Source organism: Coregonus lavaretus, assembly GCF_964263955.1.
Source record: "Coregonus lavaretus genome assembly, chromosome: 5".
In the NCBI taxonomy this organism is placed as follows: domain Eukaryota; kingdom Metazoa; phylum Chordata; class Actinopteri; order Salmoniformes; family Salmonidae; genus Coregonus; species Coregonus lavaretus.
In genome coordinates this window covers 9669088-9697062 of record NC_139992.1, presented here as the reverse complement: position 1 = coordinate 9697062, position 27975 = coordinate 9669088, and the positions used below count along the sequence as shown (strand labels likewise).

Sequence of the window (27975 nt, the reverse complement as noted above, 5' to 3'; positions counted from 1 at the left end):
CACGTGCCCAGGGCCCCGACCTCAGGGGCCCCCCCCATTGATTCTCATTCAGATATCATATTAACATGACATAGTTTAAGCTGCAAGGTGGGCTATCTAGTTCCCGCCAATCATTTCTTTGGATTGGTTGATACATCTCATTATTGTAATCTTATTTGAAAATTCAATGAGAGTTGACGTCAACCGCCTGTATTCAATGGAGAGAGACGCTATGCTACTACTCATGAATATGCATAGTCATCTTGAGACAACTACGATATAAAGTGTTTTTTCTCAAAGTTGCCGTGATGTCACGTGTCGTACATATATCAGTACACGCGTAACAACTTAAGCATCACAAACTGCTATTCAATCAAATAAACCTCACATAGCTAATTGGACACTCTCATTGACCTCCACACAAAAACGTATTACTTGGTGGGCGAAACAACGAAAAAACGCCACCTGCTGGAGGGAGACAGATTCTCCGCCGAGTTGGGCCTCTCTCTTCCTCTCTCGCTCGAACCAGGCTCGAACCAACGATGTGGGTTTATATACGTCAATAGCTCGAACGCGCCCACAGGAATCCCATAATGCAACGTGCAGAAAATAATAATAAACAATAATTCATTGATGGCAGCTGACAATGACGTGAGTACAGTACTTGTGTACAGTCAATAAAGTAAACATTGCATTAACAATGTTTGGAAAATATAGGATGTTAACGTTAGATGTTCCTTTCGGTTGCAGCCCGAGTCAGAGGTATTCGAGATCACGGACTTCACCACCGCGTCGGAGTGGGAGAAGTAGCTAGGTGAAGTTCTCTGGCTAGCTACTGTAACTAACTAACTAGCTAGCTAAGTTAGCTAACAACAGTTGTGAATCATCATCAGGCTCAGACTAGATATAAGAATTGGATTAGAAGCTATTCGTGAGTGGCCAAATATAGTTCGGATGCTGAGTATATGGCAGACAACTTGCTTGTCTCCTCTTGTTCTGTCAATCACATTGTTTAATCGGCTAGCTATGCTGGTTTGGATTGTATTTTGTTTGTAGCTTACCCATAGTGTAGTTAGCTGTCCTGTCACATCAGGATTGCGAAAGATAGTATCCGTCCTTACCAATGTTGACAGCTGACAGCCCTATATATCTCTTCCTTATCAACAGTATTACCTGTAAGGACCACGTAATAGATTGTATCGTGTGCACGCATGTTTGTGTGAACACTATTCTCTGACTTCTGCAGGAACTGTATTACAGGAACATGATGTTATGATCCCCCTGTCTGTCGTTTGCTAGGTTTATGTCCAGAGTAGAAGAGGTGCTGAATGACTGGAAGCTAATTGGGAACAATGCAAGCAAACCACCAGAGAAGGTAACAACAAACCCTCACTCAATAAGACCTTACTGTTATGCCACAAGCACCACACATTAATAAGCAGCCATCCGGTAAGCTTGTTGAATTAATTAATGGATTTCCTGATTGCCCACTAGATCCAGAGTGAATATACCAGTGGTACCTGGGAGGAGAAGACCCAGGAAATCAACTTAGCTGTTTTTAAATTCTCCGTAACCCACCACTACCTGAAGCAAGTGTCTGAGGAGAGCGAGGGGAAGGAGGGACCGGATGAGGGTACAGTGCTGCTGCAGAGTTTATTTACAGTCCCTGTTATCTTATCTGTCTCATAGGAACAGTCACTACGTGATGAGACTATATTGATGACCTCTACAGTTTTATCTGGAACACTGCTCTGCTCTTTAGCAACAGAGAGAATCTTAGTGGATATTAGATATTAGAGAATATAGGTGAAGTCTCCACCCTGCTCTCTCCCCATATGCCTTCCCCATGGCCATGCAGGACTTGCTCTGTATGAACAATGACTTCCCTCCCAGAGCCCACTGCCTCGTCAGATGGGGAGTACAGTACTCCAGGTCTCCTCTCCCTAACCTCTAACCTTTACCTCATCTTTATGTTAAGATGGTGAATTAAAATGTCTCAAGACAGACATTCACAACTGCTATTGATATTTGTTAACACCAAATCTGTCTGATGTCTGATATTTTTTAGAATATACACTACCAGTCAAAAGTTTGGACACACCTACTCATTCAAGGGTTTTTCTTTATTTTTATAATTTTTTACATTGTAGAATAATAGTGAAGACATCAAAACTATGAAATAACACATATGGAATCAAGTAGTAACCAAAGAAGTGTTAAACAAATCCAAATATATTTTATATTTGAGATTCTTCAAATAGCCACCCCCTTTGCGTTGATGACAACTTTGCACACGCTTGGCATTCTCTCAACCAGCTTCATGAGGTATTCACCTGGAATGCATTTCAATTAACAGGTGTGCCTTCTAAAAAGTTAATTTGTGGAATTTCTTTCCTCCTTAATGTGTTTGAGCCAATCAGTTGTGTTGCGACAAAGAAACCACTACTAAAGGACACCAATAAGAAGAAGAGACCTGCTTGGGTCAAGAAACACGAGCAATGGACATTAGACCGGTGGAAATTTGTCCTTTGGTCTGGAGTCCAAATTTGAGATTTTTGGTTCCAACCGCCGTGTCTTTATGAGACGTGGTGTGGGTGAACGGATGGTCTCTGATAGTGGGACTATCATTTGTTTTTCAACAGGACAATGACCCAACACACCTCCAGGCTGTGTAAGGGCTATTTTACCAAGAAGGAGAGTGATGGAGTGCTGCATCAGATGACCTGGTCTCCACAATCCCCCGACCTCAACCCAATTGTGATGGTTTGGGATGATTCGGACGGCAGAGTGAAGGAAAAGCAGCCAACAAGTGCTCAGCATATGTGGGAACTCCTTCAAGACTGTTGGAAAAGCATTCCAGGTGAAGCTGGTTGAGAGAATGCCAAGCGTGTGCAAAGTTGTCATCAATGCAAAGGGTGACTTTTTGAAGAATCTCAAATATAAAATATATTTTGATTTGTTTAACACTTTTTTGGTTACTACATGATTCCTTATGTGTTATTTAATAGTTTTGATGTCTTCACTATTATCCTACAATGTAGAAAATAGTAAAAATAAAGAAAAACCCTTGAATGAGTAGGTGTGTCCAAACTTTTGACTGGTACTGTATATTATGGAGGTTCTAGTTTGACCTGACTTGATGGATGGTATAGTAGCTGTCTGCTCTCATTTAAAGCAGCAATATGTCATTTTTGGGGCGACCTGACCAAATTCACATAGAAATGTGAGTTATATACGTGTCATTCTCATTGAAAGCAAGTCTAGGAAGCGTTAGATCTGTTCTACAGTGAGCTCCAAAAGTATTGGGACAGTGATATTATATGTTGTTGTTTTGGGTCTGTACTCCAACACTTTGGGTTTGAAATGATACAATGACTATGAGGTTAAAGTGCAGACTGTCAGCTTTAATTTGAGGTATTTCCATCCATTTCGGGTGAACCGTTTATAAATGACAGAACCTTTTGTACAGGGGACCAAAAGTATTCTGACAAATTCACTTATGTGTATTTGGTCCTATATTCATAGCACGAAATGACTCCATCAGGCTTGTGACTCTACACATTTGTTGGATGCATTTGCTGTTTGTTCTAGATGTGTTTCAGATTATTTTGTGTCTAATAAAAATGAATGGTAAATAATGTATTGTGTCATTTTGGAGTCACTTTTATTGTAAATAAGAATATAATATTTTTCGAAACATTTCTACAGTACATACATTTTTACATTTTACATTTTAGTCATTTAGCAGACGCTCTTATCCAGAGCGACTTACAGTTAGTGATTACATATTTTTTTTATACTGGCCCCCCGTGGGAATCGAACCCACAACCCTGGCGTTGCAAACGCCATGCTCTATCAACTGAGCTACATCCCTGCCGGCCATTCCCTCCCCTACCCTAGACGACGCTGGGCCAAATATGCGCCGCCCATGAGTCTCCCGGTCGCGGCCGGCTGCGACAGAGCCTGGATTCGAACCAGGATCTCTAGTGGCACAGTTAGCACTGCGATGCAGTGCCTTAGACCACTGCGCCACTCAGGAGTTCTATTAATGTGGATGCTAACATGATTACGGATAATCCTGAATGAATCGTGAATTACGATGAGTGAGAAAGTTACAAACGCACAAATATCAGAGATGCTAACCTCTCACAATTACAATAACGGGAGGTTAGCATTTTTTGGGGGGTATGATATTTGTGAGTCTGTAACTTTCTCACTCATCATTATTTACGATTCATTCAGGATTATCCGTAATCATGGTAGCATCCACGTTAATGTTGAAGTGTTTAGAAACATATTCTATTCTTATTTGCAGGAAAAGTGACTCCAAAATTACACAATATATTATTTACCATTCATTTCTATTGGTCACAAAATAATCTAAAACAGAACCAAAACAAACAGCAAATGCATCCAACAAAAACAGGGGGACTATGTATAATATGCTGTAATTTCTAAACGGTTCACCCGAAATGGATGAAAATACCCTCAAATTAAAGCTGACAGTCTGCACTTTAACATCATAGTCATTGTATCGTTTCAAATCCAATGTTCTGGAGTACAGAGCCAAAACAAACAAAACATGTGTCACTGTCCCAATACTTTTGGAGGTCACTGTATGTGTGCTATTTCTATGCTTCCCAATCTTAAGTTTCGTTTTTGCATCTTTTACATTCATTTTGGACACCAGCTTCAAACAGCTGAAAATACAATATTTTTGGTAATGGAAAATATATTTCACAACGGTTTAGATGGTACAATGATTCTCTACACAATGACTGCTTGTTTTGTCACATAAACTGAAATTAGGCAAACTATTCAAATTTTAGCAACTAAGAAATGGCAGAGAGATTTCTGCATATTCCACCTTTTAAGTATCCCGTCTGTGTTTGCAGGTATGGCATGTGTGAGTTTGTGGTCATCTCCCCTGGGACCAGCTGTGAGGCGGTCATCAGTGAGTCCAAGTGCAACCTGCTCCTCAGCTCCGTTTCCATCTCTCTGGCCAACACAGGCTGGCAGGTGACAGTAGCTCCATCTCTCTGGCCAACACAGGCTGGCAGGTGACAGTAGCTCCATCTCTCTGGCCAACACAGACTGGCAGGTGACAGTAGCTCCATCTCTCTGGCCAACACAGACTGGCAGGTGACAGTAGCTCCATCTCTCTGGCCAACACAGGCTGGTAGGTGACAGTAGCTCAGAGTAGAGGTATTCACAGATCCACCTGTACCCGATCCGGGACCAGAGCGGGTCTGGATCTAGAATTCTAAATAATGTCACGGGTCTGGGTCGGATCTGATCTGACATGATTGTCACGGGTCTCGGGTATGTGTAATTTTAACTGTACAGATCCGAACAGGACTGCTGCAGTAGAGAGAGGGGGAGAGAGATTGGATCATTTATGCTGCTGCGCTTTCTTTTCATGAGAGTGTAGCTTGTTGTTGTTGTTGTTGTTGGCCAATCATAGGTCATCAAAGCGGCAATAGGCTACATTCATAGAGCCTCGCTCCTTGTGTGGCAAAAGTTAGGAGATATCTAATCAATGGAAGATGGAATTAAAATGATGGAGTTAAAGGAGAAGGATAGGCTACAATGACCACGAGCCAACGGGTAGGCTGCTACTTAATATTCTGAATGGAGTTGTTGTTGTTTGTACCTGTGTAGGCTGCTACTTAATATTCTGAATGGAGTTGTTGTTGTTTGTACCTGTGTAGGCTGCTACTTAATATTCTGAATGGAGTTGTTGTTGTTTGTACCTGTGTAGGCTGCTACTTAATATTCTGAATGGAGTTGTTGTTGTTTGTACCTGTGTAGGCTGCTACTTAATATTCTGAATGGAGTTGTTGTTGTTTGTACCTGTGTAGGCTGCTACTTAATATTCTGAATGGAGTTGTTGTTGTTTGTACCTGTGTAGGCTGCTACTTAATATTCTGAATGGAGTTGTTGTTGTTTGTACCTGTGTAGGCTGCTACTTAATATTCTGAATGGAGTTGTTGTTGTTTGTACCTGTGTAGGCTGCTACTTAATATTCTGAATGGAGTTGTTGTTGTTTGTACCTGTGTAGGCTGCTACTTAATATTCTGAATGGAGTTGTTGTTGTTTGTACCTGTGTAGGCTGCTACTTAATATTCTGAATGGAGTTGTTGTTGTTTGTACCTGTGTAGGACGAGAAAGCGCATGCAGCCTCAATTAGCCTAGCTATCTAGCTAGCTTAACTAGCTTCTCCCGTTTGATGCAGTCAAGACAGGTACTACGTAGTCATATTGGATGATAAATAACCTAGCTGTGGCCGTTGTTAGTCTACTATAGCGCGAGTCTGCGTGGTTGGTTGATGTCCTTCCTCCCTGTTCCCAGCGTCACTCACTCACAGTAGCCTACACACACAGTACGCACGGCCCCTGCTAGAGCGGCACCTCTCTCTACCTCCTCTCCCTCGTGTTTTATGAGCTCCGGTTAGTAAAGTAGCTTAAAAATAGCCTTTTCTGCTGCTTCCATGACTCGGATCGGACCGGGTCTGGATCCAACCAGGTCTATAGGGAACGAGTCTAGTTGTCCTCGGGTCCGTTCAGAACGGGTCTCTATATTTAAAAAATAAATGTATGCATATTGGGTCCGGGTGGAAAAGCCCCAGGTCCATTTCGTGAAGGCCGCTTGCCCAGAGCAACATCTTTCTGGCCAACACAGGCTGGTAGGTGACCGTAGCTCAGAGCAACAGTGAATACTATATTCAGCAAATATTATATTCCTGTCTCTTTGGGAACAGTAACTGTTATGGTTATAAGTCACAGTTATACAACAACTGTTTATGTTCTTTTGTAAAATCAAGTTAATGTTGGTTACAGAATTTGCTTTGACAACTAAAAGGAGCTGATACTGCCAATGTGTCCTATTCCTAATCATGAATCTACGCTAAGGGAAAACAACGTCAGTTCTTACACATTCACACAGCTAGTGGCAACATGCCCATTGTGTGTATTTCTGTATAATATCACAAGCCATGTTTTAAAATAGCAACACTGTGGGAAGTGAGTACAGCCCTCTGTGACATCCTATAGGTCAGCTGGTATCCATGGCAACGCTGGACTGAATGGAAGATGGTAGCAGTGTGACTCTGTAGTAGCAGCAAGGCCATCTGGTCTCCCACTGTCTCTGGGTGTTTACTGTGTGGCAGAGAGACATTAATAACACATTTATTAGATTAGGAGGAACAGGAGGAAGCATGTAGCAGAACATCAGAACATAGCTTCAAGTTCATTTATTGCATGAGCACGTGTTCTGTCACTAATGCATGTATCATTTATTGCAAATAATGTTATGTTGTGACTTCAAATTAGAAAAATTATGACATTGTTGAATAGAATAATATTCAAGGTCAGTATGGGGGGGGAAAAGTATGAAAATGTATGCACTCAGTACTGAAAGTTGCTCTGGATAAGAGTGTCTGCTAAATGACTAACATGTAAATGTAAAAAATTAAACAAGGCTTGTATTAAATTATCTAATTGATCAATCCACTAGGTGGCGTATGTTTTGTCTGTAGTTCCTCTACTGTGCACCAGGAGCTGCTGTGTAGCCGTGGTAGAACAGGGATGTGGAGGGAGTTACAGGGTCTGTGTAGCCGTGATAGAACAGGGTTGTGGAGGGAGTTACAGGGTCTGTGTAGCCGTGGTAGAACAGGGTTGTGGAGGGAGTTACAGGGTCTGTGTAGCCGTGGTAGAACAGGGATGTGGAGGGAGTTACAGGGTCTGTGTAGCCGTGGTAGAACAGGGATGTGGAGGGAGTTACAGGGTCTGTGTAGCCGTGGTAGAACAGGGTTGTGGAGGGAGTTACAGGGTCTGTGTAGCCGTGGTAGAACAGGGTTGTGGAGGGAGTTACAGGGTCTGTGTAGCCGTGGTAGAACAGGGATGTGGAGGGAGTTACAGGGTCTGTGTAGCCGTGGTAGAACAGGGATGTGGAGGGAGTTACAGGGTCTCAGTGTGGCTGCCCTTCCACACTGAGACCAGAGATGCCTGGCATGTCTCTAAAGTTAAAGGGATCACTTCAAAATCAAACATCATCTGTTGTGCAGCTCCAAATGTATACCTCAATCCCAAACCAATGGAAAGATTAGTCAAATCTGAAATGATTAAACTAGACTTTGCTTATCTTTCTATAGCTGGATCTTCACAGCTGATGGCATGTGACATTAACTCATCTTGACACAAGAACAGAGAGTAGTTACAGTAGCCCAGGATTTAAACGTGTGGCTGCTCTCCCACAAAACATAAAAACAAGATTTTGGAGTGACCTACCCTTTTTTAAAGTCCTCTACCTCCCCTGTCCCTGTGGATGCTGTACAGCCAGGTGCCAATGTTTGTCCAGATCCAGCAGAAGTGGTGGAGGATGTACCATGGGGAGTGCCAGGGACCAGGGGTGCTTACCGACTTTGAGATGGTCCACCTCCGCAAGGTGCCCAGCCAGTACAACCACCTCTCAGGCCTGCTGGACATCTTCAAGTCCAAGATGGTGAGTATGGAAGGACCTGGTCTTGTGACTATATGCCTTACCTTAACCTATTAGCTCTTTCACATGGGTCACCCCAAAATAATTGGTTTCCCTGAATGAGAGTAAGTCTAGTGTTAGACTAAGATTCACTTTTCAATGGTGAATCTTCATTATGCATGGTTCTTTGTCCAGGACTAGGCTGAACTTTTGTCTGGGCTCCCAGCCCCTACAATTCAATTCTGTGCTAGATATGATGGATAGTATCAGCTATTACATAACCGTGTCTCTTTATGTTTCTGTCTCTTTCCTCTCCTCCCTCTTTCTTGTCTCTTTCCTCTGTTGTTCTCCAGGGCTGTCCCCTGTCTCCTCTGCCTCCCATCGACATTGCTATCCGCTCTACGTATGTCCTGCAGGACTGGCAGCAGTACTCCTGGCCTCAGCAGCCCCCTGGTACACACAACAACAACAACAACAACACAACCACACAGCCCACTAAACAGGAAGGAATGGGTTTAGTTATTAGTGCCGCTGACTCTGGCACACTTATACAGTGGGGAGAACAAGTATTTGATACACTGCCGATTTTGCAGGTTTTCCTACTTACAAAGCATGTAGAGGTCTGTAATTTTTATCATAGGTACACTTCAACCGTGAGAGACGGAATCTAAAACAAAAATCCAGGAAATTACATTGTATGATTTTTAAGTAATGCATTTGCATTTTATTGCATGACATAAGTATTTGATACATCAGAAAAGCAGAACTTAATATTTGGTACAGAAACCTGTGTTTGCAATTACAGAGATCATACGTTTCCTGTAGGTCTTGACCAGGTTTGCACACACTGCAGCAGGGATTTTGGCCCACTCCTCCATACAGACCTTCTCCAGATCCTTCAGGTTTCGGGGCTGTCGCTGGGCAAAACTGACTTTCAGCTCCCTCCAAAGATTTTCTATTGGGTTCAGGTCTGGAGACTGGCTAGGCCACTCCAGGACCTTGAGATGCTTCTTACGGAGCCACTCCTTAGTTGCCCTGGCTGTGTGTTTCGGGTCGTTGTCATGCTGGAAGACCCAGCCACGACCCATCTTCAATGCTCTTACTGAGGGAAGGAGGTTGTTGGCCAAGATCTCGCGATACATGGCCCCATCCATCCTCCCCTCAATACGGTGCAGTCGTCCTGTCCACCTTTGCAGAAAAGCATCCCCAAAGAATGATGTTTCCACCTCCATGCTTCACGGTTGGGATGGTGTTCTTGGGGTTGTACTCATCCTTCTTCTTCCTCCAAACACGGCAGGTGGAGTTTAGACCAAAAAGCTCTATTTTTGTCTCATCAGACCACATGACCTTCTCCCATTCCTCCTCTGGATCATCCAGATGGTCATTGGCAAACTTCAGATGGGCCTGGACATGCGCTGGCTTGAGCAGGGGGACCTTGCGTGCGCTGCAGGATTTTAATCCATGACGGCGTAGTGTGTTACTAATGGTTTTCTTTGAGACTGTGGTCCCAGCTCTCTTCAGGTCATTGACCAGGTCCTGCCGTGTAGTTCTGGGCTGATCCCTCACCTTCCTCATGATCATTGATGCCCCACGAGGTGAGATCTTGCATGGAGCCCCAGACCGAGGGTGATTGACCGTCATCTTGAACTTCTTCAATTTTCTAATAATTGCGCCAACAGTTTTTGCCTTCTCACCAAGCTGCTTGCCTATTGTCCTGTAGCCCATCCCAGCCTTGTGCAGGTCTACAATTTTATCCCTGATGTCCTTACACAGCTCTCTGGTCTTGGCCATTGTGGAGAGGTTGGAGTCTGTTTTATTGAGTGTGTGGACAGGTGTCATTTATACAGGTAACGAGTTCAGACAGGTGCAGTTAATACAGGTAATGAGTGGAGAACAGGAGGGCTTCTTAAAGAAAAACTAACAGGTCTGTGAGAGCCGGAATTCTTACTGGTTGGTAGGTGATCAAATACTTAAGTCATGCAATAAAATGCAAATTAATTACTTAAAAATCATACAATGTGATTTTCTGGATTTTCTGGATTTTTTAGATTCCGTCTCTCACAGTTGAAGTGTACCTATGATAAAAATTACAGACCTCTACATGCTTTGTAAGTAGGAAAACCTGCAAAATCGGCAGTGTATCAAATACTTGTTCTCCCCACTGTATACCAGAGTCGATGTGGGTTTGAATCCAGCCCACTGCCCTTCTAACTCGCCCAGTCGCACTCCTCCTACCTTACCTGTCTGCTCTTATAAAACCTCATCCTGTCTGTTCAGTAAAACCACATCCTATTTGTACAGTAAAACCACATCCTGTCTGTTCAGTAAAACCACATCCTGTCTGTTCAGTAAAATCACATCCTAACTGTTCAGAAAAAACAACATCCTGTCTGTTCAGTAAAACCACAAAATATGAAACAGGAAGGAGCTAGGAAGGCAACAGATGTCAATTCAGAAATCTAAACAGTGCTAGGCATACAGTGGGGTCTGAAGTTATTGACACTCTTGATAAAGATGAGAAAAAATGACTGTATACAATAAATCATTCAAATACAGAGCTATATTGTATGCAAAACAAAATGTGGAAAATATATAATTTTATATTAATACAATTGCACAGAGAAATATATTTTGTTTAACAAGTAATACTTTTTTTCTCTCAAAAAGGTAGGGGTCAAAATGATTGACACCCCTGTTTTCAATACCTTTCAATACTTCACCTTGCAAGGATAACGGCATTGAGCCTTTTTCTAAAATGTTTTATGAGTTGTTGAACACATTGAGAGGGATCTTAGACCATTCCTCCTTACATAATCCTTCCAGATCCTTGATATCCTTTGTCTGCGCTTATGGACTGCCCTCTTCAATTCAAGCCACAGGTTTTCAATGGATTTCAAGTCCAGAGACTGAAATGGCCATTGCATGTTGATTTTGTGGCCAATTAACAATTTCTTTGTGGATTTTGATGTGTGCTTGGGGTTATTGTTTTTCTGGAAGATCCACTTGCGGCCAAGTTTCAGGGTCCTGGCAGAGGCAACCAGGTTTTTGGCTAAAATGTCCTGGTACTGGGTAAAGTTTGACTCCCGAGTGGCACAGGGGTCTAAGGCACTGCATCGCATTGCTAGCTGTGCCACTGGTTCGAGTCCAGGCTCTGTCGCAGCCGGCTGCGACCGGGAGACCCATGGGCGGCGCACAATTGGTCCAGCGTCGTCCAAGGTAGGGGAGGGTTTGGCCGGCAGGGATGTGGGTTTGTTTACCACGGGGGGCATGTATAAAAAAAATAAAAAAATAAAATGTATGCCTTCACTAACTGTAAGTCGCTCTGGATAAGAGCGTCTGCTAAATGACTAAAATGTAAAATGTAGTTCAGGATGCTGTCGACCTTAACAAGGACCCCAGGAGCAGTGGAAGCAAAATAGCATACAATATAGCAATACAATATAGCTCAGTATTTGTTTTATACAGTCATCATAATCAAGGGTGTCAATAATTGCAGACCCCTCTAACCCTAACCCACAGGGTATATTGGAAGCTTTGCTTTCAACGCCTCCATGCGCATGACCAACTCTTTAGCAAACTGATATAATCCACTCACTCTCTCTTTGCTCCAAATTAAATAGTGGATGATTCTTCCCACAGTTATGTTAAGTGCTGCTCTCCGGGGTACATTTTAGTGTTGCAAATAGATGCTTGAGTCTTTGAGTGGCGCAGGGAAGGCGGTAAAAGGTTGGAGGTCGGAGAGCTTTTTAAATGGCTCACAAACGGACAACATTTCTGCTCCTGTTGAATGGGAGCTGAGAGGAATGGTAGTGGGTGGAGGGTCAATTTGAGGTTTTTATATTTGACACCAGAGTATATTTGGTCCTTTAGTTTTTATTGTTATGAATTTGCCTGCCTTCAAGGCATTGAGGATGAAATAGCATAGGAAGTGTTTGCAGTTTTGGTTCTTCTTGCTACTTCTAAGTGAAAGTATTGGGAGTTGAATCAAAGTCATGTTTAAACAGTAAAGGTGAAAGCGTGTTTTTTTCCCGTCACCTCCAGACTTTGACGCTCTCCTCGGAGGTGAGGTGGGAGGGGTGGAGTTCGGGAAGCTGCCGTTCGGAGCATGTGAGGATCCAATCAGGTAGGACTGATGTAGCCATGACGATAAGTCAACGCATGCTTGATTTAGTGATTTACCTCATCGTTCACGTGTATTCTTTACGTCTTTGGCATGAGCCTTTCATTCATTGTTGACCAAATTGTGTATCTCATATAGTGAAGTTTATTACGCAAAACAAACAAATCTGTATTTTCTTTCATTGTTGTCTCAGTGAGCTTCACCTAGTGACCACCTGGCCCCACCTGACAGAAGGTATCGTGGTGGATAACGATGTGTACTCGTGAGTATCAACCAGAAAACTCCCATGCTCTCTGCCCTCTGGCCTGCTGGTTGACAGAACATCTCAACAGCCTGAGATATGATCTATCAAGGACATTGTTTGTCCTCTTACCAAATGACAGGTATTCGGACAGCAAAGATAAAGGTGTCATTTTCAGTAAATAGAATCAGTGAGCATTGAGGTAGACGGGGAGAGAGAAAGAACATCCAGGTCAGTAAAACAAGTTCTCCATACGTTTGGAACACTGTGAAAGGTTGTTACCCATATTAATTTCCTGTGTGCCAGACAGTGTAGGTGTTGAGAGGGTGGTTGTGGAGGAGGTGTGTGGGAGAGGATATAACAAGTAGCTCAGCCCCACCAACACCGCTCGCTCGTTCAACTGCATTAAAGCTGAAATTAATTCATGCTGAATGATTTTACGCTTTTCAGTTTAGTGATGAAATGGTGCTCAGTGAGCCATCGCTTCATATTAACAGTGTGCTTGTGTTTTTCTTTAAGTCCCTACATCCTAAATGTGCATGAGCTTCACTGTATAAAGATGTAGAGATGGATCCTAGGCTCTTTGAAGGGAATCAAAGATATCTGCATCTGGATGCAGAAAATTTTTGATTAGCCCTGTCAAAGACAAGATGGTCCTCTGTTTTTTGGGTTTATTTTGATGGTTGTATTTATTGTTGAATCCCCTTAGGGTGTTCTAGGGTAGAAATGTTAGACATAATATTTTGGGCTTTTACAAAAGATGTGACTTGCCTCGGGTCAACTGAAATGGTACCCTCCCTGTCTGACTGACTGGGTAATAGAGATTATATGGCAACTGATACTCAGTGGTTCTTATTTCAAGGATCCCAAATAAACCAAAAAGTCAATAGATAATTATAATGTAATTACTTTCCACTATATAGTCTCTATATGAACACTTGGTCAATATCTGGTTGTAAAGTAAACCACAATAACAATGAATCTTCTCTTCCAATCAGAGCCGCATGTTGAATAGCCTTTATTCTGGCCTAATCTTGACTATAATGGTAAAGGTGAACCACTGATCTGATCCAGGGCCAGTTTACCTCCCTCCCCCGTGTGGTCTGACCATATGTGCTCTCTGTGTGACCTCACAGTGACCTGGACCCGCTCCAGGTCCCTCATTGGTCAGTCCGAGTCAGGAGGACAGACAACCCCACATGCTTGCTCTGTAAGGTAGACCCACTCACAAAAATACTGATCCTATATTATAGAAATCCTATAGAATATTATGAATGTCCATGTAACGTGGTTTAAAATGCTCCCTCATCCACCAGATGTATGTGAAGGGAGTTCCAAAGACTTACTGTCTTATGTCAATTTCGATGGACAAAAAAGCTTTTTGAATTTGAACAAAACGTCATGTTCTTGTTGTCGCTTGTTACCACAGCCACAAAAGTCAAAATTGGCTATATCGTAAACATTTATGAAAACAAAAATTAGCTTTTTGGTCTTAATTTAAAGCTACAATATGTCCTTTTTGGGAGGACCTGACAAAATTCACATAGAAATGTGAGTTATAGATTGGTAATTCTCATTGAAAGCAAGGCTGAGAAGCGGTAGATCTGTTCTTTGTGCTCTGTTTCTATGCTTGCTGTTTTTATGTTGTGTTTTTGCATGTTTTACTTTCGGTTTTGGACACCAGCTTCAAACAGCTGAAAATAGAATATATTTAGTTATGTAAAAAATATTTCACAGCGGTTTAGATGGGACAATGATTATCTACACTATACATTGCTTGTTTTGTCACATAAACTGAAATTAGGCGAACTATTCGAATTTTACCAACCAGGAAATGGCGGAGCTATATCCGCATAGTGCATCTTTTAGGTTAGGGTTAGGCATACACACAACTAATCTTCTCCTTTCCCCCTTCTGATAACCAGGTGGCGAATCGCATCTCTGCATGTCTGGCAGACATATCAGTATGGATGACGGATCACCACCTCAAGCTGAACCTTGGCAAGACGGAGCTGCTCTTCCTCCCGGGGAAGGACTGCCCGTTCCATGATCTCGCCATCACGGTTGACAACTCCGTTGTGTCCTCCTCCCAGAGTGCGAAGAGCCTTGGCGTGACCCTGGACAACACCCTGTCGTTCTCCGCTAACATCAAGGCGGTGAGCCGATCCTGTAGGTTCATGCTCTACAACATTCGGAGAGTACGACCCTGCCTTACACAGGAAGCGGCACAGGTCCTAATCCAGGCACTTGTCATCTCCCGTCTGGATTACTGCAACTCGCTGTTGGCTGGGCTCCCTGCCTGTGCCATTAAACCCCTACAACTCATCCAGAATGCCGCAGCCCGTCTGGTGTTCAACCTTCCCAAGTTCTCTCACGTCACCCCGCTCCTCTGACGCCAGGACAGCGGAGTCACTCACCACCTTCCGGAGACATTTGAAACCCCACCTCTTTAAGGAATACCTGGGATAGGATAAAGTAATCCTTCTACCCCCCCCCCCCCAAAAAAAAAAACATTGTAAAGTGGTTATCCCACTGGCTATAAGGTGAATGCACCTATTTGTAAGTCGCTCTGGATAAGAGCGTCTGCTAAATGACGTAAATGTAAATGTAAATGCATACGGTTAGCGGTGTGGTTAAGGTTAGGGTTTAGGTTAGGGTTAGGTTTAAAATCACATTTTAGGAAGATAAATTGTTTTATGACTTTGTGGCTATGGTAACTAGTGATAACCTCATCTTCTCCATCCCAGGTGACTTCATGACAGAGTTCTTTAAGCTGTGCTCCAAGAAGGAGTCAACAGAGGAGATTCTGGGAAGAGGTCCAGTTGAGGAGGAAGGCAAAGGTAATGTGTTCTATGGCTACTGGGGTGTATCTCAATAGTCTAACATCTCTTTCTTTCATTTTCCAATATGGTGTATTCCCTAGGGGGATTTGTGCAGATGGAGGAAAGGAGATGAGAAGTAGAAGCCACTCTGGACCCTTGGCTTGTTGTTTTGTTTGTTTGCATGTGAAGGGAGAATATGCTCTCTCTGTTAGAGCCCACCCTCACTCCCTCCCTGTGTATGGCTTCCCTGTCCCACCCCCTCCACTCCCTCCTCATTACAGACGACATCAGCCATGCCCTGTCTAAGCTGACGGAGCCCACGGCCGTGCCCATCCCCAAGCTGTCGGTCTCCAACATGGTGCACAGCGCCCGCAAACGCATCCGCCGCATCGACAAATCACCGCTCAGCAACGACGTGCTCAACTCCATACTGCTGGTGAGAGACACAAGCAGGCACGCACGCATGTCCTGACACACACACACACACTCTTACACGTAAAGAAACCCACATCATCTGTGATGGGTTTACTAGGCCATGTGTTTGGCCTGTTCAGATGTCTACTGCACCCTTCTGAAGGCTTATGGGGATTTAGGCTGGCTGACATCATACTACACAAGTGGCTCTGCCTCAGTGGCTGTGTGAGAGAGAGCGAGAGATCCAGCCATTTTCTCTCTGAGCAGAGCAGGAGAGCTGAGTCTTCAGCAAGGCTCCTCTGTTACTGGCCCTGCTGTGTGGAACAGTTTCTTAATCAGCCATGAAGGCACTGGCTGTGTCCCAAAGGGCACCTTATTCCGTACATGCACACACTGCCATTGGCCTAGACCAGGGTTTCCCAAACTTGGTCCTGGGGCCCCCCCTGGGTGCACGTTTTGGTTTTTGCCCTAGCACTTCACAGCTGATTTAAAATAACCAACTCATCATCAAACTTTGATTATTTGAATCAGCTGTGTAGTGCTAGGGCAAAAAGCAAAACGTGCGCCCAGGACAGAGTTTGGGATACCCTGGGTTAGATGCTCAGTGGTCAGTCAGTCAAAACATTAAAATCAGACACTCGGTTCGTAGCAGGATTGTTCCTTGTCTCAAGGGAAGGATATGGATGTTCCCATGTATGATCGTACGTGTGTCAGTATCTCTTCCCAGACGCAGCAGGTAAGCCATCATCAGAGAACAGCGAGAGAAAGGCTGCTCAATCAAACACCGATGGGAAACCAGAAGAGAAGGATTCTGACGACTATGTATGTCTGCTCTCTGTACTTTACCAAACTATCACTGTGTCAGACACACTGCACTCCAGGGGTGTGTTCAGTAGGCATGCCATTGGAGAAACATTTTGAAATACTTTAACTTGTCTGATAAAAGCACCCATTGTAATTTTTTTGGTATGAAATAGATTTTTCCCTACTGAACAAAACTCAGAAATACAATTTTCAATTGTCAAGAAAAAGTCTGATTAGTGTCATTTTCGGCAATACTGTGTCCTGATTGTAGTCCCCCCCACCCCCCAGAGCCTGTACAACCAGCTGAAGTCTGCTCCTAGTGACAGTCTAACGTACCGCCTGGCGCTATGTCTGTGTCTGGTTAACTTTTACCATGGAGGGGTTCGGGCCGTGGCTTACCTCTGGCAGGAGTTTGTCCTGGAGATGAGATACCGTTGGGAGAACAACTACCTCGTCTACGGGTGAGAAGAAGCAGATTTTATCTGGATTGATTGATTGTTACACCAATTGCTACCCAATAGGGGAAACAACAACAGATATACCATTAGGATTAATTCTAAACTACCTCGTCTTCGGGTGAGAACATGGTCCTATTCATTACGCAACAAACAGAAGAAACTATATATTTTTCTGTTTTCCGTTTTGCTACGGTGTGCCCCGATGAATAAGACCCCAGATTATAACACCTTCAGTTGCTACCTAATGGGACACATTAACAAGCACAGCATCGATTGGGATCAATTCTATTTATATTCCTGTCAATTTAAGTTCATATGGAATTTGTCCATTAATAGACATCTACTCAGACATCCACCCACTAAATTCCTGAGGGGACTAGAATGTAACCAAATTTGATTCAACCCTCATCAAATTGGATTGAACCTGAACTGGAATCCCATCAATAATGATGTTTAGGATATACAGTACCAGTCAAAAGTTCGGACACACCTACTCATTCAAGGGTTTTTCTTTATTTTTACTATATTCTACATTGTAGAATAATAGTGAAGACATCAAAACTATGAAATAACACATATGGAATCATGTAGTAACCAAAAATATATACAGTGAGGGAAAAAAGTTTTTGATCCCCTGCTGATTTTGTACGTTTTGCCCACTGACAAAGACATGATCAGTCTATAATTTTAATGGTAGGTTTATTTGAACAGTGAGAGACAGAATAACAACAAAAAAATCCAGAAAAACGCATGTCAAAAATGTTATGAATTGATTTGCATTTTAATGAGGGAAATAAGTATTTGACCCCTCTGCAAAACATGACTTAGTACTTGGTGGTAAAACCCTTGTTGGCAATCACAGAGGTCAGACATTTCTTGTAGTTGGCCACCAGGTTTGCACACATCTCAGGAGGGATTCTGTCCCACTCCTCTTTGCAGATCTTCTCCAAGTCATTAAGGTTTCGAGGCTGACGTTTGGCAACTCGAACCTTCAGCTCCCTCCACAGATTTTCTATGGGATTAAGGTCTGGAGACTGGCTAGGCCACTCCAGGACCTTAATGTGCTTTTTCTTGAGCCACTCCTTTGTTGCCTTGGCCGTGTGTTTTGGGTCATTGTCATGCTGGAATACCCATCCATGACCCATTTTCAATGCCCTGGCTGAGGGAAGGAGGTTCTCACCCAAGATTTGACGGTACATGGCCCCGTCCATCATCCCTTTGATGCGGTGAAGTTGTCCTGTCCCCTTAGCAGAAAAACACACCCAAAGCATAATGTTTCCACCTCCATGTTTGATGGTGGGGATGGTGTTCTTGGGGTCATAGGCAGCATTCCTCCTCCTCCAAACACGGCGAGTTGAGTTGATGCCAAAGAGCTCGATTTTGGTCTCATCTGACCACAACACTTTCACCCAGTTGTCTTCTGAATCATTCAGATGTTCATTGGCAAACTTCAGACGGGCCTGTATATGTGCTATCTTGAGCAGGGGGACCTTGCGGGCGCTGCAGGATTTCAGTCCTTCACGGCGTAGTGTGTTACCAATTGTTTTCTTGGTGACTATGGTCCCAGCTGCCTTGAGATCATTGACAAGATCCTCCCGTGTAGTTCTGGGCTGATTCCTCACTGTTCTCATGATCATTGCAACTCCACGAGGTGAGATCTTGCATGGAGTCCCAGGCCGAGGGAGATTGATAGTTATTTTGTGTTTCTTCCATTTACGAATAATCACACCTACTGTTGTCACCTTCTCACCAAGCTGCTTGGCGATGGTCTTGTAGCCCATTCCTGCCTTGTGTAGGTCTACAATCTTGTCCCTGACATCCTTGGAGAGCTCTTTGGTCTTGGCCATGGTGAAGAGTTTGGAATCTGATTGATTGATTGCTTCTGTGGACAGGTGTCTTTTATACAGGTAACAAACTGAGATTAGGAGCTTTAAGATTGTGCTCCTAATCTCAGCTCGTTACCTGTATAAAAGACACCTGGGAGGCAGAAATCTTTCTGATTGAGAGGGGGTCAAATACTTATTTTCCTCATTTAAAATGCAAATCAATTTGTAACATTTTTTACATGCGTTTTTCTGGATTATTTTGTTGTTATTCTGCACAGTAAATTTTGAAGTGTTAAAGTAACACTTAAAGAGTTAAATTTAACACTATTTCTGAGTGTATATGGTCCCACCCTGAAATAGTGTTAATTTGACTCTTTTCATAGTGTTAACATTTTAGAGTTAAATTAACTCTAAATAGAGTAAAAATTTAACACTCGCTTACACTGAATAGTGTTATTTTAATTTTACACTAAAGGTTAAATAACACTGGAGAGTGTAAATATTACCCTTGGAAGAGTTAATCATTTACTCTTCTAAAATAACAAATCAACTCTGATTGAGTTTGATTCCAGTCCAGTTTAACACTGCATGGAGTTGACACTCAAGGTTAAAATAACTCTGATAAGTGTTGATGTTACACACTATTGTGTTGATAATTGACTATCTTGCAGTGAAAAACAAGCTCAAATAGAGTCAAATTCTAACACCGTATAGTGTCACGGAAATAAATCTCAGCAGTATTCATTTTACACTTTTTTAGTGTCAAATTACACCAAATACTCCATTAAGTGAGTAAAAATCACAACTTACCACAAAATAATGCATTTCAAATTTTTATTAACAGCTCAACTATGTCAGGCTAAAATATATTAAGAATACAAATCCCTTTTTAAAACATTGACCTTAGGTTTCCATAAAATGGCAATAGGGAACAACATACAAGGAGGAATCTGTCGTTCCATACTTCATTTGAACATCAAAAGGTTTAAAGTAACACAGTTCAGTAATGTTGATCACCTTTTGAACCCTGTCTGGATGCATCCTGACCTTAAAGGCATAGTAATGGTAATCAAAACACACTGTTTCCATCAGTTTTCCACAGAGCAATACACAGTCATCTTTCACAGCAATAATTTTGATTTTACAAAATACAGGCATCTCAAATGCTACCTCAGTACAGATAATGAAGTCACGGCGGTACTCTGTACCATGATGTTTGATCCACTTGGCAGAAAACACACTGGTAGACAATACAGACCCAAATTTTAAAGCAATCTCGGGACCTTCTTTGAGCTCACTAAGTGTTACCATCTTCCCCGAACCTAAAGTTAATCTTTCCTTGCTAAAGGACTCTCGATACATTGCCATACAACTTTGGTGCTTTTTGGCTAATGTTTTTGTTACATTTTTAAAGCTTTTTAATTGCTTCTTAAAAAAATTATGTTTAGCTTCATAACGCATGCACCACATGTGCAGAACTGGGCCGATGTTTTTTATATTACGAGGGTAATGAATCATGAAGTGATGCTTTGGTAAGAGATTGATTGCAGGAAACAACTGCTTGAAGAGCTGATGATGATCAATGATTAAATGTTTGAGGTAAATGGTCATGCCTTCTGTAAGGACTGGGGAAAATACAATGTTAACAATGTGTAGAAGCAAAAGTAGAAGATGCCAGTGCTGGTCATCTGACTGTATTAAATCACCAAATAGCAAAGGCATATTACGTAATAAGCACCAAGACTGTATAGCATTCAACCCCAAATCATTACTTCCATCAAACAACTTTACTCTAGGTGGACGGTTTCGCTGCTGATTGTATCCATAGTCAAAAGCATGTATTCTACCAGCCAGTTGTTCAGCATTTAGGAAGTTTTCCTTAATGTACTGCAGGACAAGTTTGACTTCAAACTGAGCAACTCCTTCTAAAATATCGTGCATTATATCTACAGAAAAATTGTTGGCTGTATTAAAATACTGTAGTGAATTCAGCAGACAAATGCGTTTGACACCATAGATATGAGGTAGTGTAGGATCTGTTTGTAAAGTTTGACAGTGCAGTTTGTGCATCTCGATAGTTCGTAGTACAACTTTTGGATCATCTTCACAGAACACAGTTTGAAAACAATCTTTCTCAAGGAGACAGAAACGACAACAATACCTTGCCCCAAATGACTCCACAAAGCCAAATAAACCATGCAACCCAAGATTATCACCAGTGACCTGAACTATGGTACCGTGAATCACATCTTTCAATCTGGGAACTTTAAGTCCCTCTGTCTCGAGTACTTTAAGATCACTGACAAGTGGCTCAAGTATCAAATTAAAACCATAACGCTTGATGTCCTGCGCATGGAAAAGAGCACCCAAATGAATATTTATCAATGATGAATTAAAGATTGGGGGAAAATTCCTTAATGTAAAGTATATAGCACCTAATTTGTGTATACCCTTTTTAGACCCCAAGGGGTTTGCTGTTTCAAAGTCGTCATAAAATAGCTGGATCTGTATGGCATCTTTTTCTATAGAGAATAAGGGACTTTTTTTAAAATAGGCGGCATCTCTCAAGTCTGCATACACACCTTCCTTGGGCATGTGCCTGGGCTTGAACATGTCTGCAAGTTCTGGGTTTTGAAAAATGGCCTTTAGTGTTTCTAAAATAGGAATATATGCAAACTTGTCAGTTACAACGACCTGATCGTATGTCCCAGTTGTTTTGTTTCTTCTGCTGTCAAATCTTGTGCCAAGCACCTTTTCAACAGGTTCTACGATTCCCCATTTCTCTTTGAAGTGTTTATTTCGTTTAGCTTCTGAATTTAAGGGTGTGAAAGGGTTTTCCAACTTTTGCAAAGATTGTTCTATCTGTTCTTATTTTCAGTTTCCTGTGGAGATAAGCACTGCAAAGCTGCATCTGTAGCTTGACTTTGAATCTCAAAAAACACTTCTTCCATGGAGGAAACAAAACTATTTACAGTAGATTGACTTAATCCAGCTGCTTTTAGTTGTGCAACAGCAGAGGCACACATATCTAGAGTGCTCCTGTTGGACTTTTTCAACAGAGTAGATGTGGCTACCTCGTGTTCATTAACTGTCCGTGACGTTGTAGCTGTCTCCTCTACATTAGTGGTCACTGCCTCTCCAATGCTGCTTAAATAAACATCAGGGTCAACCTGTTGGTCAATATACTCAGTGTGTTTTGTGTTTAAATGTTTCCTAAAACCAGAAAACGTACCAAACGCACAGCCACATCCAGTCTGAGCACATTTAAGCCGGAGATTTTTTCCAGGCAAGTAACCGTGAACTAATCGTAAATGCCTAACAAGCATATTTGAACTCGATAACTCAGCCTGACAAACAAAACACTTCATGTTCGAGGAGAAACTTCAAGCACTAATGAAGTAACCTCGCCCTGATTTCAGCAACACGAGGGCTCTCTTTGACCTTGCCAGCATCGATGCTGTACACTGTAGTTTGGATGAAAGTGTACATGTTGTGGAGCATGGTGTTGTAGGATGTGCCAAACACAAAATGTGCCTTAAATAGTTCGTCAAAAGCAACAAGAGAAGAGGTTGACCTGCAAGGTATGGCATTCTTGTCGATAATGATGAAGAACTGGTGGATTGCATTCTTCTTAACTCCAACAGCTAGGAGATAGGGCTGAGCGCTAGTAGTGATGGCATCGAGATGCTCTTGAATGTTTGTTCCGGTCTGCGAAGACAAATGAGGGAAAACTGTAGTTAATGGCCAAGTAGTTGTAGAATATGCAGAAAGAGCCAATACACTACTCTTATTGAATATGAATATTGAATGAATACTTGTAGCCTAATATTAGGTGTTCATACCACAAATTAGAAAAAATACAAACCTTCTTGAATACCACAAGATGTTTCTCTGCTTGGGATGCGGAAACCTTTCCTGGTCTCTTCCGACCCTGAGCGGAGGGTGGAATCAGGTGTATAAGCAGTAAAACCGATGACAGATCACTGTCCCAACCTGTAACAACACAAGTTCAATGTTAACACACTTCAGTTACGTTGTTTTCTTTACAAAAGACCCCCCAGACAGACAGCAGTTCTACATCACAAGAAGTTCTCTAACTAAAACATCCACAGGGCTGAGTCAAATCTCAAAAGTTTTGTTCAATATACTGCTACAGAACGTACTCGTAAATCTTTCACAGATCCAGCTTCTTAGTATTATGTTGATATTTAAATGTTTACACATAATGTTGATATTGCAATACAACACAAAAGGTAGGCTTACAAGCATCTTACCAAAGTCAACATCCAATTCAGTGCCATCCTCAGGAGGATCAGCTGCCAGCAAGAGTTCTTCAAGCTCACTTGTGGATGGAAGCTTTCTGCATTGTTTGATGATCTTTTTCTTGAACGTGACCGGCCACCTTTCCAGAAGCTTGCTTGAGGTATCCTCTCCGAACATTAGAACAAAATCCTGTTCAACCTGGAGTGGGGTGGTGTTGGTGACAATTTCAGTTATTTGACAGCCAATCAAATTGTATTGCGTGCTAGTTTAGCTAGCTAGTATCACTACAATGTCTTACAAAACAATTCACTTGTCATAGTATTTTCAAAATAACATAATTACCAAGCTTTTGACGTCTTTAAAACGTGGAAACTCAGACAGTATGTTGCTTGACTGCTGGGGGTCGAGGATCATTTTGCGGCGATACACAAACGTCAGTTCCATTTTCTTCTTGATTGTGTCTGCATCAGCAGAATGTTTCATCAGTGAGATTGCTTTGTTGCACTCATCATCAGTCAGGGCAGTCTCTGGAACAAACTGGGATTCTCGTCTGACAGTCGGTCCTCCAGACATGTCTTCACCAGTTGATCCTTTGGCTGATTCTACACAACACGGGAAAATTTCAATCATGTCAAAAGTTTTAGTAGCCTGGCTAACTTTTAAAGGAAGTACTCCACTGTAAAATATACTTTTTGAGCTGTAAACTAAATGATATGAATGATATGTTTGATGCTAGGGAGTGTGGCAAGCTGGTTTAGCCAAGGCCAAATGGGAAGAAGGCCAAATTACAGGTGTTGGCCATCTGAGGGGCAGAGGACAGCAAAGGGGGGGGGTGGTTACATGATATATATGAATGTATATGGAGCGTGATAAAAAGGTGACCTTGAAATTGTGGCGTTAATGGCGACGCAAGGAAAAAATTTGGGTGCACCTACATTTTGTGCTGGTGCACCTAAATAAAAAAGTTAGGCGCACAAGTGCAACCAAGACAAAAAGTTAGTGTGGAGCCCTGCATCAATGCTGGTGTTAATATTGACATTATTTCTTCACAATTTATGAAATCTGCAGTTTGTGGGTTGAAAAATGTATGAAAATGCCATCTACTGGTTTAAATCACCCTAAAGTTTGCAAGGCCAGTTTGCCAGGGGTTGCCTCGACCAGTCAGTGTCGAGGCAACCCCCCCTTATGTCACAGTCCTTTGTAGGTCTCTGATGCATATTTTCTTTAAATTTGCTAAGAGGGAGGGAGCTAGCAGAATTGAAGGATGTAGTTACACATTATACTATATGTCTGAGAAATAGTGCAACAAATGCAATTATTGATCTAGCAACTGTTTTGTTCCATACATTTTCCAGTATTACCTCCGAATGATGATCGCCTGTCTTTGGCGGTGCCTCTCTGAATAGTTTTAATCCTCCAGGCCAAGTACCCAGTTCCACTCTCGCCATCATAATAATGCTCCTTGAAGGATGAAAGGATAACAAAAATGGATACTTCATTGAAAACAACATGGTCTGGTAGGATTCAAAAACTTCCAATAGCATTTAACATTACAACTATTACTGTGTGCAACTCACATAGCCATTCTTAGAGAATGGGTCACTGAGGTACGGGAATAAGGTCACTATTCCTTTGGCATACATTTCTTTCACCTGTCTGGGTGGAGATGTACTGCAAAATTGAAGAAGAAAGGATTGTGCAGTCATATTCACTTAGATTCAGATTTAGATTTACAGATTGAGAACACAAGGACTATTAACAAATTACCCATTCTTTTCTGTCATGTCAGCTGCCAGCATGTTCACCATTTTGCGTCTTGTTTCATCCGTCAAGGACTTGGTTCGGTTGTATTCATTTATTATACGTTCCCCACCGGTTTTGTTGGTAAGAGCTGATTCCACCAACTTAAAACAAAATGCATAACAATTCTGCATGTTATGTCCACTGCAAATAAACTGGAAATAAACTAATATGATGTCAGAGGATGTCCCGATCCAATCTCAAAGATTGCAAGTGCTACAAAAATCCAATGAAAAAGCCAATAATGGTAAGAAACTCCCTCCAGACAGCGACAATAACTTGAATGTACTCGAAGTGTGCACTGTATTATCAATAAATAAATAAAAGTATCTGATCAGGACTCAATATCAGCAGATACTTTTTTTAATCGGATAGGGCGCTTAAAAAAACTTGATCGGGACATCCCTAATCAGGACTTCAAAAATGTTTTGAAACCATGTAATTTACAATGTATATTAATGTAATTTTAATTCTCTGAGAACAGATTCAAGAACAGAATTTAAAATGTCAGAATTGTCTTACTTGCTTGCCTTCTGTATCCAGCCTCTGGCGTTTTCTGGAGGGGCTATCTGAAATAATGACTGTATCCTCAGAGTCCAAGGTATCAAGGGATGATGGTTGGGATTGCTCAGAAGAGGCCACCATGGAGACAGATTCTAACCATGATTTTTAGAAGAAAAAGAATTATATATAGTTCCCTCATAATCTAAGACACTTATTTAATAGACACCATGAACTTCATAAAACAAAGAAATAACGTATTCATTAATTAGTCTAATTAACTGAAACAAACCTGAGTCATATTTGATGGTTAGCACCCCAGTTGAGGGATCCTTTATAATATCCTCAAAAACATCATCATCCAATTCAGTCCCTGAACTGTCAACAATTTTCACACCTTCTGTTACAGCTGGGACACCAAACTTTGCAAATGCTAGAAAAAACAGGGATAAAAGCTTGTGTAAACAAAAGTAAATCATTATTTATATAATAATTTCACTGTGTACACCTACCTTACCCTATAAAATAGGTTTTAAACAAACACTATTAAGTGATTAAAATGTTTTTTTTTGTAGCATCATAACTATACCTTAAGCAATGCATCCACAATTAAAGTGTAGTTACCAAGGGCAAAACAGAAGAAATTTAGACGTACAAAAATGGACCAGTTCCAAAAACCTGAGAACTTAACATGTCCCATCATTTTAGGAATATTCCAGTATATCAATTTTAAACAGCTAAATTCAGACAGTTATTACTAACATTGTCAAATTCTTACCTGCAATCAAAAAGTCTTTCAGATTTGGCTCAGTTATTCTGACAAATTTTTGGACATCTCCAAGTTTAGCTTTAAGCAGCATGCTCCCTGCAAATAGTATCAGTACAATTTCTCACAGTTAAAAAGTTGATGGTCTTATTTTAGCAGTATTTCCTCAAATATAAGAAAAAATATTGTTTCAAGCCACCAAAGTGCTGAGAAATGATCAGCACTTTTGCAGAAATGGCCAGTTAAATTGAAGTTACTGTCAAACACATTAAAAAGGATAACGTCTGATTTTCATCCTTGTAACATTAATGTTACCGCCTTGCCCGCACAATTACTGCAATTGTTGGGTCTTGGTATATTATAGAGTGTGGTCTAGACCTACTCTGTCTGTAAAGTGTCTTGAGATAACTCTTGTTATGATTTGACAATATAAATAACATTGAATTGAATAATGTTAGCTAAACGTTACACCATAAGTGTGTGCTAAGATAGTGCTTAAGTATTTTAACAGTACTGCTGCTGCTTTGAAACCCGAAAGTCATTTTGTATAATATCCAGGAAAAAAATAAAGGCACACCGCTTAAGCAGTGTCCAAGGTTAATGTCTACCCGCCGTTAACATAATAAATCCATGCCACCCGCACATAGTTAGCCAGTCAAGCTAACGTAGCTAACTGTAGCTAGTTTAGCCAACTCCCCTTAGTCTTTGCTATGTTCCTGTAATATCTGAACGTTAACAAGAAGTACACAATCCCCCCTCCACGTTGTATTAACATAACTTACAATAAATCGGGCTGACATTGTCTAGTTTGAACGTTATGTTCGTCAGTTAATGTTAATTAACGTTAGCTTAATACTGCTGGCACATGGACTGGACAGAAGTCAGTCACAACATGTTAACGTTAGCCTTTTTAAAATTCGACATTTTAAGACCTAAAACCAACTAGAGTGCACTGTTAGCAACGATATAAAGTAATTCTTAAATGCTGCTTCTGTTAAAATGACAAATAATGTGTGTATAGTCGCTTAGGAGAAACTTACCGCAGTCATTCCACATGAAGAAAATGGCGCCGTGAAAATGTGTGGTCCGTTTGAGACGAGTCGTAGGTGGGCGGAGCTTTCCAGAGTACGTCTGACACTGCGTCTTTTAACAACGTACTTTTTCACCAACACTGGGCGGTATCTTACTCCAACTGTTGTAGTAATAACTCTGTAAGAGTCAATGTACTTTGACACTGCATATTTAACACTATGGAATTTACTGTGTGTCTCTCACTGTTCAAATAAATATACCATTAAAATTATAGACTGATCATTACTTTGTCAGTGGGCAAATGTACAAAATCAGCAGGGGATCAAATACTTTTTCCCCTCACTGTATGTTATATTTGAGATTCTTCAAAGTAGCCACCCTTTGCCTTGATGACAGCTTTGCACAGTCTTGGCATTCTCTCAACCAGCTTCATGAGGTAGTCACCTGGAATGCATTTAATTTAACAGGTGT

At 41.7% G+C, this 27975-nt stretch overlaps 1 long non-coding RNA gene and 1 pseudogene across 3 annotated transcripts in view; one reads left to right on the top strand and one right to left on the bottom strand.

Moving 5' to 3' along the window:
* Window positions 1-541: 541 nt before the first annotated feature.
* The window catches only part of LOC311128796 (rab3 GTPase-activating protein catalytic subunit-like), a 78543-nt pseudogene continuing 51109 nt past the window's right edge, over window positions 542-27975 (top strand). The window contains exons 1-16 of the transcript XR_014615303.1: window positions 542-630; window positions 730-785; window positions 1279-1354; window positions 1474-1659; window positions 1793-1902; window positions 4875-4998; window positions 8320-8481; window positions 8811-8910; window positions 12499-12580; window positions 12771-12839; window positions 13955-14028; window positions 15566-15658; window positions 15922-16076; window positions 16769-16876; window positions 17147-17319; window positions 22562-22601. The product of XR_014615303.1 is annotated as a rab3 GTPase-activating protein catalytic subunit-like (transcript). The remainder of the gene's footprint in view (window positions 631-729; window positions 786-1278; window positions 1355-1473; window positions 1660-1792; window positions 1903-4874; window positions 4999-8319; window positions 8482-8810; window positions 8911-12498; window positions 12581-12770; window positions 12840-13954; window positions 14029-15565; window positions 15659-15921; window positions 16077-16768; window positions 16877-17146; window positions 17320-22561; window positions 22602-27975) is intronic.
* Window positions 23923-27098, bottom strand: LOC311128992. 2 transcript variants are annotated; one of them, XR_014613251.1, is made up of 7 exons: window positions 26485-27098; window positions 25999-26139; window positions 25728-25861; window positions 25173-25309; window positions 24983-25076; window positions 24752-24866; window positions 23926-24007 (listed from the first exon to the last, which is right to left on the bottom strand). It is a non-coding gene; the product is annotated as an uncharacterized lncRNA (long non-coding RNA). The 2 variants fall into 2 exon arrangements; XR_014613252.1 differs by lacking the exons at window positions 25728-25861; window positions 25999-26139; window positions 26485-27098 and having other exon boundaries at window positions 23923-24007; window positions 24767-24866; window positions 25173-25709.